We start from the raw sequence: 17,769 nt of genomic DNA, 5'->3' as shown, positions 1-17,769 counted from the left end.
TTTGGTTTGATTGATTTTTTTTCTATTGTTTTTTTAATCTCTATTTTACACTCATTTTAAAACAAGACAAAGATAACATGAGAAAATTATAGATTAATATCTCTTATGAATATAGGCTAAAAATCCTTTACAAAATACTATCAAACTGATCCAGCAATATAGAAAAGATTACACACCATGACCAACTGGGATTTTTCCCAGAAATGCAAGTTTTGTTCAAGATACAATCAATATAATACAATATTAATAAAACAAAGAACAAAACTCCATGATACTGTCAGTAGATGCAGAGAAAGTATCTGACAAAATCAACACTCCTTTATGTAAAAAAACACTCAAACTAGGAATACAAGGGAACTTTTTCAATCTGAAAAAGGACAACTGTGAAAACCCTACAGCCAATATCATACCTAATGTTTAAAATCTTTAATGTTTCCGCCTGAGTTAAAAAACAAGACAAGGAAGCTTACTCTCAACACTTCAATTCAACATTGTACTGAAGGTTCGAATCAGAGCAGTTATGCAAGAAAAAGAAATATAACACATCCAGGTTAGAAAGGAAAAAAAAGCTATCTAGGAGATCCACACCAAAAGGATTATTAGAGTTAATTAGTTCAGCAAGGCTGCAGGATACATGATCAATGCTCAGAAGTCAACTATAATTCTATTACTGGCAATGAACAATCCCAAAACGAAATTAAGAAAATAATTCTACTTACTATTGCATCAAAAAGAATAAAACACTTTGGAATAAATTTAACAAAAGTAATGTAAAAATTTTACACCAAAAATGATAAAACTTTACTGAAATAAATTTAAAGACTTAAGTAAATGGGAAGAGATCTTGTGCTCATAAATTAGAAAACAGCATTGTTACGATGGCAAATCTCAACTTGATCTACAGATTCAGTGCAATCCCTATCGAGATCCCAACCAACTTTTTCTTCAGAAACTGACAAGATAATCATAAAGTTCATATGGGAATGCAAGAGACTCAGAATAGCCAAAACAATTTAGGGGGGAAAAAAGCTGGAGGACTCACATCTCCCAACTTCAAAACTTAGGACAAAGCAACAGTAATCCAGACTATGTGGTACTGGTGTAAGGTAGACATATAGATCAATGTAAAATGATGAGAGTGAAGAAATAAAACTTTACATTTATGGTCAGTTGATTTTTGACATGGGTGCCAAGACAATTTAGTGAGGAAAGAACAGTCCTTTTAACAAAGAGCTTTAAAAAATGACCCCTCTATCATACTATATACAAAAATTAACTCAAAATAGATCATAGACCTAAATTTAGGAGCTAAAGCTATAAAACTTTTGGGAAGAAAACAGGAATAAATCTTTGTGAGCTTGGATCAAGTAATGACTTCTTAGCTATGACATGAAGCACAAGCAACAAAAGAAAAAACAGATAAATGGAATTTCATCAAAATTAAAAGCTTTTGTGTTTCAAAGGATTCCATCAAGAAAGTGAAAACACAACCCACAGAATGGGAGGGTGTATTTGCAAATCTTGTATCTGACAGTGGATTTATGTATAGACTACATTTAAGTTTTATAACTCAAAAATAAAAAGACAAATAAGCTAATTAAGAAATGGGCAAAGGATCTGAATAGACATTTCTCTAAAGAAGATACTCAAATATCCAGTAAACACATGAAAAGATGTTGAACATCATTAGTCATAAAGGGAAATGCCAGTAAAACCACAATAAGATATCATTTCACGCACACTAGGATGGCTAGAATAAAAAAAGTCAGACAATAACATGTATTAACTGGGATGTGGAGAAATTGGAGCCGGTGGGAATGTAAAATGGTGCAGCCTCCTGGAAAGCCATCTGACAGTTTCTCAAAATGCTCAACATAGAGTTGTCATACAATCCAGCAATTCCACTCCTAAGTATATCACAAGAGAGTTCAAAACATATATCCACACATAACTGTCCACAGCAGCATTGTATGTAATAGGCAAAAAGTGGGAACAACTCAGATATCTATCAACTGGTGAACAGATTTTTAAAAATGTAGTATATCCATACAATGGAATAGTTTTCAGCTGTAAAAAGGATCAAGTACCGATTCATGCTACAACATCAATGAACCTTGAAAATGGTATACTCAGTGAAAGAAGCTAGTCACAAAGTTCACATAACATACTAATTCATTTACATGATATGTCAAAAATGGGCAGATCTAAAGAGAAAGAAGGCAGGTTAGTGGTTGCCAAGGGCTGGGGTAGGGATAGTAGCATGTGACTGACAATGAGCATGAGCCTTCTTTTTGAGGTGAAGAAAATGTTCTGAAATTGGATGGTGTGATAGTTGCATAATTTTATAAATATACCAAAACCCGCTGAATTGTATGCTTTAAAAGGGTGAATTTTAAGGTATGTCAATTATTTCTTGATAAAGAATTTGTATCAAATATAGAACGACCAGGACTAGTTAACAGGGAGGGTTTCAGGTTCTCTTCTTCTGACCCTCCTACAGAACTGAACTCGGTTGTAATAGAGATGTCCTCTGCCTCTTTGCTAACTGCCTTTGCCTCTGGATCTTTAATTGAAAGATTACTGGCTTTAATGTAATGGACATTGGCTATGACTTTTATGATGATGAACTGTATTTTTAAATTTAAGTATATATAACACACTCAGAAAATTACACCAACCCTAAGTATACAAAGTGAACACACCTGTTTAACTGTTAACCTGGTCAAGAGAACATTTCCAGCATCCTAAAAGTATAGTTTGTATATCTGTCCATTCCATAACTTTTCTATTTTTCCCTAAATGTACCTACCAACCTGAATCTGAACATCATAGATTAATTTCACCCATTTTTGAAATTTTATAAATGTAATTATACATTATGTATGTTTTCCTTCCTGACTTCTTTTCCACAATACCATGCACATGAGATTCATCCATGTTGTCACACGTAGCTGTAGTTAAGCATTTTTTGTTCTATTGAATTCACTGTATCACAAACCATGAAAATTTTTTTTTTTAATTTACTGTTGATGAACATTTGGCTTGTTATCACACTGGGGGCTATTATGAATAATGATTCTGTGAACTTTGCTACATGTAAGTTTTGGTGCACATGAGCATGGATTTCTCTTTCTATTTTTAAGTTTTATTTTTTGGACATGTATACAGGAATTGCTGGATCATTGACTTGCATATGTTTAAATTTAGTGACTAGTGCCATACAATTTCCCAGAGTGTTTGTACAAATTTATGCTCTTCTTAGCCCATGTGAGAGTTTCAGTTGCTTTACATTCCTGTTAAACTCGGTTTTGTCAGGCTCTTTAATTTATGTTAAAGTTTACACAGTGTTATCTTACTGTAGCTTTAATAGGTATTTCTATTAAATGAGCCTGGGCACATTTTCCTTTTTTTTTTTTTTTTAAAAAATTGTGGTAAGAACACTTAACATGAGATCTACTCTCTTAATTTTTTAAGCATACAGTACAGTATTGTAACTATAGGCACTATGTTGTGTAGACGATCTCTAGAACTTATTCTTCTTGAGAAGCTGAAACTTTATATTCTCTGAACAGCAGCTCCCCATCATCCACACCCACCAGTCCCTGGCAATCACCATCATCTTCTCTGCTTCTAAGAGTTTGATGATTTTATTTTTTATTTTTGTTTTTATTGAAGTATAGTCAGTTTACAATGTTGTGTTTATTTCTGACGTACGGTAGAGTGATTCAGTTATACATATATATATGTTACTTGTCATATTCTTTTTCATTACAGGCTATTACAAGGTATTGAGTATAGTTCCCTGTGCTGTACAGTAGGACCTTGTTGTTTAGGTGTTTTACGTATAGTAGTTGTAACTGCAAATCCTGAACTCCCACTTTATCCCTCCACCCCACCCCCTTTCGCCCTTGGTAACTGTAAGTTTATTTTGTATGACTGTGAGTCTTTTTCTGTTTTGTAAATAAGTTTGTGGAGTTTGATGATTTTTAAATATGAAAGTGGAATTGAGCGATATTTGTCCTTCTGTGACTGGCTTATTTCACTTAGCATACTGTCCTGAACGTTTAATCCATGTTGCCACATATGGCTGGATTTCCATCTTTTTAAAGAGTGAGTAACATTCTATTGTATGTATATACCACATTGGCCTTATAAACTCATCTGTCAATGAACATTTAGATTGTTTCTACATCTTGGCTATTGAGAATAATGTGGCAATGAACATGGGGGTGTAACTATCTCTTTGAGATACTAATTTCAATTTTGGGGGTAAATAGAAGTAGAATTGCAGCATCATATGATAATTCGATTTTTAATTTTTTGAGGGAACTCCATATCGTTTTCCGTAGTGGTCGCCCCATTGTACGAACATTCCCACCAACAGCACATTAGAGTTGCAATTTCTCTACATATTTACCAACACTTATTTTATATATATGCAAATATATAATATATATACACACAAATATATATAACATACACACACACAGACACACCAAGACCCACTGAATTATACACTTTATAAAATAGCCATCTTAACTAGTGTGAAGTGATCCTCATTGCGGTTTTGGTTTGCATTTCCCTGATGATTAGTGATGTTCAGCATCTTTTCAAATACCAGAGAAGATATACAAGTGGGCACATTTTCATGTGTTTATTGGCCATTTAAGTATTCATTTTTTGTGAAGTGCCCATTCAAGTACCTTGCGTGCTTCTATGTTGGATAAATGGCTTTTTAAATTTATTGTTAGAATTTCATTGTATAGTCTGGATATATATCCCTTTAAGTTATATGTAGTATAAAATCTCCCATTTTGTGTCTTGTCTTTTTATACTCAGAATGAAGTCTTTACATGAACAGTCATTTTCAATTTAGTCTAATTTGTTATTTTTTCCTTTATGGTTAGTCAATTTTGTGTCCTTTTCAGAAATCTTTGCCTACTCCAAGGTCATAAAGATATTCTACTATTTTTATCTTTTAGACTGTTTTATATTTCACATTTAGATAAACAATTCATCTGAACTTGATTATTTTGCATGGTATGAGGTAGGGATTGTTTATTAGATAGATAGATAGATAGATATCTAATTAATCAGCAATACTCAATGACAGAACTGTCTTTTCTCTGCTGTTTTCAGTGCCATCAGTCAAGTGTTCATATTGCATGAGTCTTTTTCTGGGCTTGCTGTCCTGTTCCATTTTCCTGTTTGTGTTTTCTTGGACCAGTACCACATTGATTTGATTACTGTGGCTTTATTGTAAGTCCTGACATCTTTAGACATCTTTGAATTTCTCTTCAATATTCCTGGTACTTTACATTGCCATATCAATTTCAGAACCAGTTTGTCAAATCATACACACCCACACGCATGTACACATTGCTGAGATGTTGTCTGGGATTGTGTCAGTTTATAGTTCAGTTTAGGGGGAATTGACATATTAACACTATTGAAACTTCCGATTCAGAAATGTGGTGTGTATACACACACATATGTATATTTATTAATTTTTGTCTTATTTAATTTCTCTTAGTAATTCTTTAGAGTATCTGTGCAGAGATACTGCACATCCTCTGTCAGATTTATTCCCTAGGAATTTTATTTTTAATGTTATTATAAATAGTATAATTAAACATTTTAAAATTTTCTAATTCTTTGTTCCTAGTATGTAGAAATACAATTAGTTTTTGTGTATTTACATTTTATCCAGCATAACTGCTAAGCCCACTTCTTAATCTAATAGTTTGTCTATAGTTTATTTTGTGTTTCTATGCACACAATTGTCCCTTATGCAAATTATGGCAGTTTTCCTTATTTTTAATCCTTTTTTCTTCTTGCTTTATTAGACTGAACAGGACCTCCAGAACAATGTTGAATAGAAATTAGTAAGTTCCATTATTGTTTCATTCCCAATTTGGAGGGAAAGTGTCCACTATTTCATTGTTAAGCATGACTTGTGCCTTTAGATCATTGTATAGATCACTGTAGATCTCATTTATCAGAGTAGGAAGTTCCCTACTATTGCTAGGGTTCTAAGATTTTATTATACATAAGTATTACATTTTATCATTTTTCCACACCTTGAATAAAAACCACGTAACTTTTCTCTTTTTCTGTAAATGGAATGAATAACTGAGCTTCAAAATTTAAACCTTCCTTGCATTTCTGGAATTAACTCAAGTTTTTCAAAAATTTTTTTTTAAATATTTCAAATGTATTTCTTCTCATATATTGCTGGATTCTTTTTGATATTTTGTTTAGTATTTTTTAATTCTGGTATCGTGTTTGGGATTCATGGGTAAGTTTGGTATGTAACTTCCCTTTCTTGTAATGTCCCTCATCAGGTTTTGGTACTAAGGTTATACTGGCATTGAAATGATTTAAAAGGCACTCTCCATTAAAAACAAAAATCTCTTGAAGGGTTTATGGAAGACTGATGTTCTTTCTTTCTTAGTGACACTTGATTTTGGGAAAATCTGCATCTTCCATGAAGTCTGAGGTGGGTTGGTTAGTTGACTCTCACTGTATTCCCTCAGCTAGATTCAGATCTTGTAGCATGGGCAGGTGTGCTTCACTGTTTATGCTCTGGGCACACACTTGTTTCCTTGCTTTATTTAAGATGTGTCATTTCTCTATCTTTTGTTTCCTTTTTTAATTTAAGCGATTCATAGGGAGAGAGTACAGCAAAAATACTTCTATTCTTCCATCTCTCAGTGAAAATTCTTCTCCTCTATTTTAATATCAGAATCCTTGCTTTACACCAAAGTAACAAATCTTTCTCTTTGGAAATTTCAGACACTTAAGGTGGGAGGGTGGAGGGACTGTTTTTGGAGGAGCATGGCTCTTAAGAAAGAGAGACACCATGGTGTTCTGGAAGACAACTGGATTGGGAGTTAGCAAGCCTGGGTATTTGACTGTCTTCCCTCTCTTGTTATCTGTGTGAGGCAGTAAACTTCTTTAAGCTTCAGTTTCTTTTCATATAAAACAAAGAGAAAAACACCAGCCTTGCCAAGCTCATTGTATTAGTGGGAGGGTCAAATGGGATAAACAATATTATCCTATCTGAAAATGCTATAGAAACAGTGTATTACTTTGATGCCTTCACATTGAACACCCTGGAAAACTGTCAGGGAGCATGAAACAAAAGGGTATCATAGCTACTGTTGCCTTTTATTCCATCTTAATGAATATCCCCCAGCTAATCTGCAGTCACAGAGGAGTCACATTAATGTGGAGCTTATATAATTCACAAACTACTACCACAGCCTGGAAAGGCTTTAATCAGTTGCCTTCACTCTTAATTATTTTAAAACCTCAATAATGGCCAAATGAGCTGCATGGCAGTTTAATTAATTTGCATGAAGCTCAAAGGTCCTGAATGAGGGCTGAGTTTACGAACACAAAGTCTAAGGGTTCAGCAGGAGCATGTCAAGCCTGAATGGATATCTGGGCTGGTCCTCTTTGGTTCCTCCCAAGTCAAGCACTGTGTGGGTGTGTTGCATTTACACAATTTCTCTCTCGCTTATTACATTAGAATTGGCCTTGAAGCCTATGAAAATGAGCTCACTTGCTGTCACTTGCTAGAGAAAAGCTTTGGAATTATCTGTATTGAATTCCAATTGCCTCTGCTTTTATTGCTCCAGTTTCTATGGTTAATAGAGAGGTGGCTGCATGCCATTTTTATTTTTCTGGAGGAGAATTGGGGCTTTTTACTTCCCACTCATCATATTGGCTAGGTAATAAGCATATTTCAATGCAAAAACTGCACTGGTGATGGGGGCACTCCTGAATTGTTTCAATCTGAGCATATGCTGCATCGAGTCAGCCCTGCTCAGTGAGACTGCTGCTCATTCTCAACCTGGGAGGCTGTCTGCTCAGGTCTGGCCCTGGGCGGAGAGGGGGGCGGATTTATTACCCACATCAGCATCTCTCTATGTTTGGAGCTGTTACCTGTCCTGTCATAAGACTTTGATATCCAAATGGTCAGGAGGGCAAAGAGGAAGAAAAAGGAAGTAGGTAAGTAGTCATTCATCTACTCTCTTTATGGGTCTCCTGTTTTCTCTCAAATGCAGCCCATTGCGATCTCCTGCAATGAAAGTGCAAGCAAGCTAGTTCGGGGGGGATAATAAACTACATATATCCCATAATAATGATGCCCTGTGTGTGAATCTGGCAGATAGTAGAAAGAGGGGTTGTTTATGCAATATCTCCTATTTAAGTACAAGTCTTCTTGCTGAGATGATTTTTTAACTTGGTGTGTGTTCAAGGCATCTGGAGCAGGGCTGTTCCAGAGAACTTTCTGTACTGATAAGGATGGAACACAGCGCACTGTTCAATATGGTAGCCACAGGCCCCACGTGACTACTGGGCACTTGAAGTGTGACTAGTGAGACGGAGAAACTCAATTTTTAATTGAATTTAAATTTAAATAGCCACTGGTGGCTAGTAGCTACTGTATAGGAAAGTACAGATCTAGACCCCACTAGAAGAGGCCCATTTAAACTTGAAATAGCTGAACTCTGACCTTGTCCATCAGCACCGAGGATCACATCCCTCACAGCTCCCTAGGCTAGTCTACAATGTCATCGCTGTCACTCTCACTTAGAATTATACAATGTCAGATCTTGGTGTGCAGCACATCAAATTTACTGAGTTCTTTGCTATTTTCAACCAAACGTACTAAAATCCCCATTGCTGCACATTCTAATGGTAGAAAATAGTATTTAAAGAATGACCTGAAAGAGCCCTAAAAGGCTTTCATTTGGACATTTGAGGGAATTTTAAGCTCTGCTCAGGTCTGAGTGGATCTCTATCATAGAGAAGAAAAGGGGAAAGTGTAAGGAGTTTTCTAAACCAGACCAGAAGCATGAAAGTGAGGTGAAGGCAGTGGAACGTGGCTTAGAGATGGGTGAGAATCTTGATTCACTTTCTCTGTTTCTTAAGGGGGAGCCAGGTGGGGAAGGAGCCTCTACTTTTACCTTTGGGGGGATCTATTACCCCACAGCTTCAAACACACCCTACTGTGTCCAAAACCCAAGCCCAGCTAGAAGACCTGAAGGGAGGAGGAGGAAATATTTATTATTTAAGTCAATATTTATTTGAATGGCTACTGGGTATCAGGCCCCTAGGCAGAGAATCTAGTGAGCAAAGAGGGATACTGTCCTTGCCCTCATGGAACGTGCAGGCTAGTGGTCCAGGCAAATAGGATCACATGATGACACCAACAGCTGTGATGAAGGAGAAAGAAATTTACTGGGTGCTGAGGTTGTGCTGACAGAGGACAGGCACTGAGGAAGGAATATTTGGCTGAGTGCTATGGGATGGGTCTCATGTCTTAGGAAGTGTCTCTTGGGCTTGAAGATGAAAGGACAGAAGATTAATCGTTCAATCACTATCTTAGTATTTGAGGCACTCCATTAGCTATTAGTACAAGGTGCAAATGTGACTAAGATGATTTCCTCCTTTGAAGACTAGGGTGGGGAAAACTGGGGCGAGTAAGTGTGTACAAGGTAAATGCCAAGACAAATGCTAGAATGCAGTCAAAACCAAATGGGGGTGGGGGCTTAAGGGACGGGGGTCAGAAGAGACAAAGATCTGCCCTGACGGAAAGGTTAGGAAGTCCTCGCTGAGAGTGGGCTTTAGACTGGAAATTGGCAGGAGGCAGTGGAGCCATCTGCCTCAACTTGACCATGTGGGCTTGGGCAGTGAGCACCAGGGCTGACACCACCCTACTCAAAGGAGGAGACTCTGGTCTTGCTACCTGCTCCCTTGTAAACCCCACATTGTTGTATAGTCTCATGGTGGTGGTGGGAGGGCAGATGTCAGAAGGAACTCACCAATGGCTAAAATGTAATGTTTCTCCAGCTAAGCAATAGAGCTTAGAACTAACTGAATTTGGTTTAGAGGAAGGATAAAGTGATCTTTGTTGTATCTTAGGGCTCAGGAGTAAAAGTCATGCTTGTGGTGCATGGTTCCTACCCCCAGGGAGCTTACTGTCAGGAGGGTGGGTGGACAAAAATGGGTTAATATTTGCCACAGTGCAGTTAGTGCTGTAGATGAGGCATCTTGTAGGGCATTCAGAAGGACAGGCCACTCGGGAGAACTAGGAAAGTCTAAGAGCATGAAGTGACATTCGTGATAGATAGCTCATTAAGAACAGGTGGGATCCCACAGAGGGCAGGGAAAGGCGTGCCGGGTGGAGAAAAGACTTTGAACAAAGGCAGGTGAAGCATGGGCCAGGTTCTGGGACAGAGATGAATCTGGTACTTCTAGGACAGACTGGCAGAGCAACCCCATCTTTCCCTGGCTCAGGGTCTGATCATTCCCTACAGGGGCAAGTCCCCATTGAAAATCACTATGTTTTCACTATATTCCCCCCAAATCTGGGATTTTTTTATTAAGATATACTTCATGTAGTTTGTATGACAAAAATCAATACAAGTACTTATTATCTGAAATACAGTGAAATATTGGGTATGCTTTTTATAAATGGCAAAGGATCTTTAAGAACCCTCCCTTTAGATTCTGATTCACTGCTGATCTTCCTCCTCGTTTGAATGTCATCAGACTTTAACTGCGTACATTTAAGATATGTGTATGGGGAGCCATGAGAGTTAGATCTGGGAAGTTTGGTTCAGACTAAGCAGTTAATACTGCGTGGACATAGAAGAAAGCGTTAGGATCAGAAGACTCAGATCAGAGTAGGATGGACTTAATCAAGGAAGACATCTTGGGAATGGCACTTTGAACCAGGCATTGATGAGCCCAAAGAAAAGATTGTGAAGAGAGAATAGGGTAGGGAATGAAGCCCATTTAGTGCTATGTTGCTGAATAAGCAGATAATGAATAAATAAATGAATGAATGCAGGTGATACGAAATTATTCAGGTAAAATATCCTATGGATAAAATGAGCTGCTGAGAGACAGTTTCTCCAAGGATGAATGAGTCACAAAAGGGCATGGCTCACATTTGGAGCTCTGTAGGTTGACAGCAGATAAAGAAAAAACAAAGTTATTATCGCTACTGTCTTGTGAGAAGAAAAGGTGTCCTCGGGGCTAATTGAAATTGAGTGCAGACACCTGACTGGTTACCTGGAGTTGGCAGGAGCAGTTGTTTGACTGAGGGGTACCCTGGGAATTTTATCTACTCTCTGCTGAAAATCAGAGAGCTCTTCCTTTCATGTGAAATAACCCCAGAAAATCTCCTGGGCCTTCAGCAGATTAACTGTGAGCAAAATTCAGACAGAAAATAGAGGCAGTGGTCAGGTTGTGGTATCAGCTGTTGAACCCAGTGTATGGAATTGGATGTAATTCAGCAGAAAATGATCTTCAGGGTGAGAAGCCCACCTAGTTGGGCTCCCAGGACTGAAGGAAAGTCAGTAACTTTGATGGTCCAGCTACTCAGGGACCACAGGCTGGATGGATTAGTATTGGGAGGGAGGGAGAAGCTTGTTTTATCTGATGCAGGCCTCCTGCCTAAAAGCCAACCACACAGAGGTCAGCTTGGGGGCTGGCTTTTATCATGTGGATGTGGTCATGAGATACTTTGAAGGTGGCCCTTGTCCAAGAGTTGTGCTGCCATTTTTAAAGACAAGGCAAAGTACAATAATATTCTAGAAGGCTTGAAACCTGGTCAGCTCCCCTTTCCCTGCTCAGGTTCTGAAGGATTTGAAAAATAAGACAAAAGAGAGGCAGGTAAAAGCCAGGATGGAGAGCACAACCTTGAGTTGTTAATGCCTCCAGAATTAGGCACGCTCATCCCTCCCCGCACATGCTGGAACAACCATGCCGTGGAGCAGAATCAGAAACCCCCTGCCCACCAAGAGCAGCTTGTTCCCTAGAGGAGAGGAGGGGAGCTGAGACAAGCAGGTCCAGGGGTTCTCCAAGCTATCAATCTGGCCCTTGATGGGATGTGGTATCAGCAGCATGAGGAAATAATACTCTCCTCTGGTCTCCTCTGGTATCTGGCTGAACCAAGTGATTTCCTATGTTTTTGTTGTTTTTGGTTGTTGTCTTTTTTGGAGGGGGAGTGTAATTAAATTTGTTTATTTATTTAATGGAGGTATCGGGGATTGAACCCAGGACCTCGTGCATGCTGAGTATGTATGCTCTACCACTGAGCTATACCCTCCCCCTCCCCCCAAATGGTTTTCCTGATTCATTTAGGTACCGACTCAGGACTCAGGGTAGCAGCTCTCTCTACCCCTTCTCGTCCCCACCCCTTTTAGACCTACGATGGGCTTTGAAATAAACCAGCTTCTCTGGGGCTTGATAGTAAAGAAGGCAGCTGTCACTCCAGTGTCCTTGAAAAAGCACACACAAGTGCTTCAGAGGTTGAGTCTACTCAATTCCATGACCATCTTTTGGATCTACTAGAGGAATTTTGGGTTCTGGATACCAGGAGCTGACAGTAAACCTGTACTCTGGACTGGCTACATGATTCACAGGGCCTAGGGTGAAGGTGAAATGCAGGTCCGTGGTTCAAAAGTTATTAAGAATTGTAAGGCGGTGACAACATAGCACTGATTCAAGTTTGGGACCCTGTCAGTGCAGGGCCTGGCGCACCTGCAGAGCTCCCACACCCGAGAGGCCAGCCCTCGGTGCTTGCGGATATTACCCAGGGTCTCTGGGCTGTTTCCCTCACTTCCTGCTCTCCAGTTGAAGGCATCTCTCTCTCTGTCGCTCTTTCTCTCTTTCACTCACACTCTCTCTCTCACACACACACACACGTTAGATGTATTTTATGTGTAACATGTATAAAAGAAATTGCACTTATCAGAAGTGTACAGCTTGACTGATTTCCACAAGATAAACACATTGATGCAACCAGCCTCCATATTGGTTAACAGAGGGTGACCGGAATCTCAGAAACCTCTTTGTGTTCCTTTCCAACCATTACCCAGTTTCTTTTGTGATTGGCTTTTTTCATTTAATTACCTTTGTGAGGTTTACCCACATTGTTGCACGCAGCTAAGTTCATTTATTTACATGGCTGTGTTTTAAGTCCTTGCCCTTATTCCTTGAAGTGATTTACTCCGTCTACAGTTGATGAACGTTTGGGTTGTTTCTAGGATTTGGCTGACACAATTAGTGCACCTGCGGACATCTCAGTGCCTCTCCCCTGGGGCATGTGTGCGCTCATTTTGTTAGAATTGCTGGCTCACGGAGTAAGCTTATGCTAAACTGTAGTGGTTACTGGTATTTCCCCAAAGTGACTGACCAATTTACCCTCCTATTAGCAGTAAATGAGACTTCTATTTGCTTAATATTTGTGCCAATGTTGGCTTCTCTTCTTTTAAAAAGTCTTTATTTTGACCATTCTGATTGGAAGGGTATATGAAAATGGACTTATTCATTTGAATAAATGAAAATGGATTATTGCCTAATTTCAGAAAGGATGGAACTATTCTTACACTTACATCTATTTCAGCTTCTCTCCGTGCAGTGGCTTCACTTTCTTGCACTATTTTCCCTCCACTTGGTGGCAAACAGAGCCACAGCAAATTCTATTGCTGTTAGAATTTGGGAAAGGAGAATGCTTCAGACCAGAGGAGTCAAGGAAGACTTTGTGTTGAAACTTAAGCTAAGATTTCAAAGCACTTGGAAAAGGTGAGGAGGAGAGGAAAGGATTCTCAGGTGCGTTAAGGTGGATGGAGTGGTCATGACCAAGCTGTTCCGGCTGCAGTGGCAGATTCAGCTTGGGAGCCACGGTTGGTGTGGCTGAGGGGTTGCAGGGCCACAGTGCAGTGACTCCCTGTGGCTGAGAAGCTGGGCTGCTACCACTGGTTTGCTCGTGCCTGGTTTAGGAAAATCAATCTGACCGAGGTCCACTCAAGGGAACCCAAGGGGAAAGTCTGGAAGCTGTCCAGGACGGGAGGAAAGAATGATGGCGGGTCTGGATTAGGGTTCCTAGTAGAATCAGAAGACCAAAAAGGAGTTGTACATATTTGGAAGGAAGAGTTGATGGTCCTTGGCCATATTCCTTGTTCTACCCTCTTCCAGTAGAGAAGCACCAATATAAAGATATGCATATGACGCTCCTTTCATGAAATCGTTGTCTAATTGACTAACAAAATGGTGGCAAAGCCTCTTAGGCCTAAATTTAGGAGAGTGTTACAGGATAAAACTAGTGCATTTCAGCTGATTTCATGATTTCTCATGATGGAATGGAAGCTCATTTTATTTATTTATTTACTTCTGTAAGGATACGGAGATTATTGTGGTAGTTTGAAGCCTCAAAATATATTGGATATATTTGCTTGTTTGTAGCGATGGCATGATATGGGCTATTTTTGTATAGATCTGTTTCTCCGTGGTTGCAAGTGATGTCTTCCCGTTCATGTCTGCTGGAAAATTTGCAAGTCACCACTTCAATTTCTTTCGCATTTTAATACTTGCATCTTATGCTATTTGTATTTGAAGTTGACTGTCTCTCTACAGAGATGTATGTAGTTCTTTTCAATATTTAAGACAGTATCTCATTCTGCCTCATCCCTAACTACCTATTTTAGGATGTAGGAGATATGCACCTAACTCCCTCTTGTGTGTCCAGAAGATATGACCACGTGTATAGAACCAGCTTTCAGTGGTTTGTACTGAAGGGAGGTGGTGGTGGTAGGTGAATGATCAGGGGTCCCCAGTCTTTGCCAAGATGAGCCACTCTCTTCCTCTCTTGAAGCCAAGTGGTTGCCTTTGATGCATGGGGGTGTCTGTGCATGTGGGCATCTTCAAGATAATCTGTGGTGGGTGAGTGGTTTAGGAAACAGTGCTGTGAAAAATGGCTCCCATTGGCCAATGGACAGCAGAGGTTTTCTATTTCTAGAGTGACGGTTTCATGCTCTTTTGTCCACCAGAAATATCCATGAGCCTCAAGACTAACCATCTACCCTCACTGGGCCTTGGTTTCTAAGTCTCTAGGATAACATTAAGGCCAAATGACCTACTGTCCTCTCAGTCATATTGTGAGAATTGCACATATGGGAAAGGTCTGTATGCTGTAAAGAATTTTTGCTTTTAACCAAATAAAACCTCCAGAAATCCTTCAGACATTCCCTGTGAGACATTTCTACTTGGAGTATTTGACTCTGAAGAATTAGAAAGACAGGAAAAGAGAATATTTATTACAAGTTCTTATTTAGGCAGAGTTTGCTTATCCTGTTTATCTAAAATAAGAGCCAACAATCTGGAGTAGTTTTGATTGGATATAAATATTTCTCCACATTTGAATGGACACCGAGGGTCTATTCCAGCATTTGGGCCAGAACAGCTGCATGTTCTGGAGGAGAGCGAGGTTTTCTGTGTGTGTGCAGTGGCTGTGTTGTGGCTGGTGTCATGTCCCCACCCCACTAGCTGTAGCCATCCAGCAGCCTCCCTCTGCTCTGAGCTGATGGTGGGTGTTGAGCCCTGGAATTAAATCCTAAGAGAAGTCAGCTTCTGCTTTTAGCCAACTCAGGCCACTCTGGACATTTTTAACTCTGAGAAAAGCTGGTCTGTGCTCAGGCGCCGTTCATACTTTGGGAGAGAAGAGTTATCACAGCTAATGTTTGTTGAGAATTCATGCACCAGGCATCATTTTAACCATAGTCCTTCTGTTTACTCATTTAATCCTCATAGCACTTGAGGGAGGTAGTGTTACTGCTCCTACTCTACAGAGGAGGAGATCGAGGTATAGAGAGGCTTAATAACTTAAGTCCAACTCTGCAGTAAGTGACAACATGGCTGGCATTCACAAGATGGAACAATGAGGATGATCCAGACACCGGCCAATCAGAGCCACGGCTGTGACCCCCTCAGAACAGACGCTACCTGTAAACAAAGCTGGCATGGCTCTACAGGTCCCCCCGACTGAGCATCACCCCAAGTGGGCATTTGAACCCAGGCAGTCCTGCTGCACAATCTGCATCCTCAACACTCCTCTAAATTGTCTCTCTGCTTTCATAGTGCCTCGCACAGATGCTCCATCAATAATGTGCAAAGTGAAGGTGCTCCGGTCTAACTGCTCCCTTGTCAGGAGTTCCTGTATTTTCTGTCTCCTGCCCCTCCTCTTGGCACCTATGGCAATGCCTAGATCATGATCATGCTCTTGTGGCACCATTCATAAGTGGTCTTCTAGCCTCTGCTCCAGGGTACCCCTTCTCTCTCCCTTTGCTTTCGAGATCAGGGGCTCACTCACCTCCTTCCAGCTTCTCCCCCAGACACACAGCCTGTTACTTCACATGTAAATACACCCAGCAGTTTTTCTTTTGTTGTCTCTCAAATTGTTCCATGCCATACGGTGGCTTCCCTGAGGGCGTTGAGAATTTATGGTTCTCAACAGGTGGGCTAGGCTGGTCCTGGAGAAAGTGGGGCCAGGGGACTAGGCCCACATAAGGATTGAATGACCAACTCCAGCAAGCCCTTCAAGTTCTCATGTATCTTTTAGGGAAAGAAATAGAGTTTATAGGCTGGAATTTCTCCACAGATTAAAAATGGACACAGAGTGTCTGACTCAGTAGGTCTGGAACGGATCCTGAGAATTTGTATTTCTAACAAATTTCCAGGTGCTGCTGCTGCTGCCGATCTGGTACCACACCTTGAGACCATGGCTCTACAATACTCCCCTGCCTTTAGAGCCAGCCCTCCTCTACCTGATGGGAAACTCTTACAGATGAGTTTCTCCTGGGAGAGTAAAAGGACTGGCCCATGGCTCAGGTCCTATTCCAGTCATCTCTCAGTGGCCTTGGCCACATCCTCATTATGGACACTTACTCGTGTGAAGAGTTTATTCCGACCCAAGTCCCGACACCTGGCCATGCTGGCCTGAAACCAAGGGCTGCTCGGAGTGTGCTGTGGAATGGTGGTGGCCATGGGCAGCTGGGAGTGCAGTGATCAGTCTCCACCAGGGGCCCATCAGTCACCAAGACCTGGTGTTGTCCCACTGGGACCCAAAAGGGTGCCTAATGGAAATTCTCCCTCTTACTGCTCCCTACCCCGACTCCCAAGTTTTTCTCCTTGGAACGGTCAATCTTACCTCTTCTCTGAAATCTCCATCCTTTCCAGGTAGATTACAGCCTTTGCCTCTGGGGCCCCGAGCACATCTTTACCACCACACTTGTGGCATCGATTTAGACTGTGAGCTGCTGGAGGGCTCCTCTCTCTGTCTCACTGATCCTTGTGAAAGTTCAGGACCCGCTGTAGGCACTCTCTGAATGTCTGATAAATGAAAACAAAGGCAACAATGAGGAAGACCACACAGCAGAACAGATATAACATAGGCTGGCTTTGGACTTACCAGACCTGAGTGTAGGTTCCAGTTTTGCCATTGTTAATCGTGTAAACTTGGACAGAAATTAACTTAGCTCATTCTCAGTTTTCTAATCTACAAAATGGGTACAATAATACCTTCCCCATAGGGCTGTTGTGGAATTAAGATAATATCCCACATAAAGCCCCTATCAACATGCGTGGAACACAAGAGATTCTCAGACAATGGTATTTATTAGTGAAAGGACCGTGTGCTGAGTAGATCGGGGTGGATGGGTACAGAAAGAGGAATCCTGGAGTCCCTATCTTTCAAGGTTTTATCCAATATCATCTTTTCAGCCTGAATTACTGATGTGGGATAAAGCAAGAGACTCTAGAGGGTAGATGTGTCCTGTCTGAAAGGACAGAGCCAAGGAAACTGGAAAGAGAAGACAGACCCAGCAGGCACTTCATGGCCTGGCTGGTCTTTGTTTCCATCTCTGTGTTAGTTTTTAATGGTGTTAATTCTCTTTCTGCCCTTTTACATGG

At 40.3% G+C, this 17,769-nt stretch overlaps 1 long non-coding RNA gene across 1 annotated transcript in view; it reads right to left on the bottom strand.

Annotated features, from left to right (window-relative positions):
* The window catches only part of LOC141577638 (uncharacterized), a 54,576-nt gene that overhangs the window by 22,478 nt on the left and 14,329 nt on the right, over positions 1-17,769 (bottom strand). Inside the window, exon 2 of the long non-coding RNA XR_012506868.1 lies at positions 17,009-17,190. This is a non-coding gene — a long non-coding RNA (uncharacterized LOC141577638). The remainder of the gene's footprint in view (positions 1-17,008; positions 17,191-17,769) is intronic.

Source organism: Camelus bactrianus, chromosome 5 (genome assembly GCF_048773025.1).
Source record: "Camelus bactrianus isolate YW-2024 breed Bactrian camel chromosome 5, ASM4877302v1, whole genome shotgun sequence".
In the NCBI taxonomy this organism is placed as follows: Eukaryota; Metazoa; Chordata; class Mammalia; order Artiodactyla; family Camelidae; genus Camelus; species Camelus bactrianus.
The sequence above is the reverse complement of the archived record's forward strand: the minus strand, read 5'-3'. Positions and strand labels throughout refer to the sequence as shown.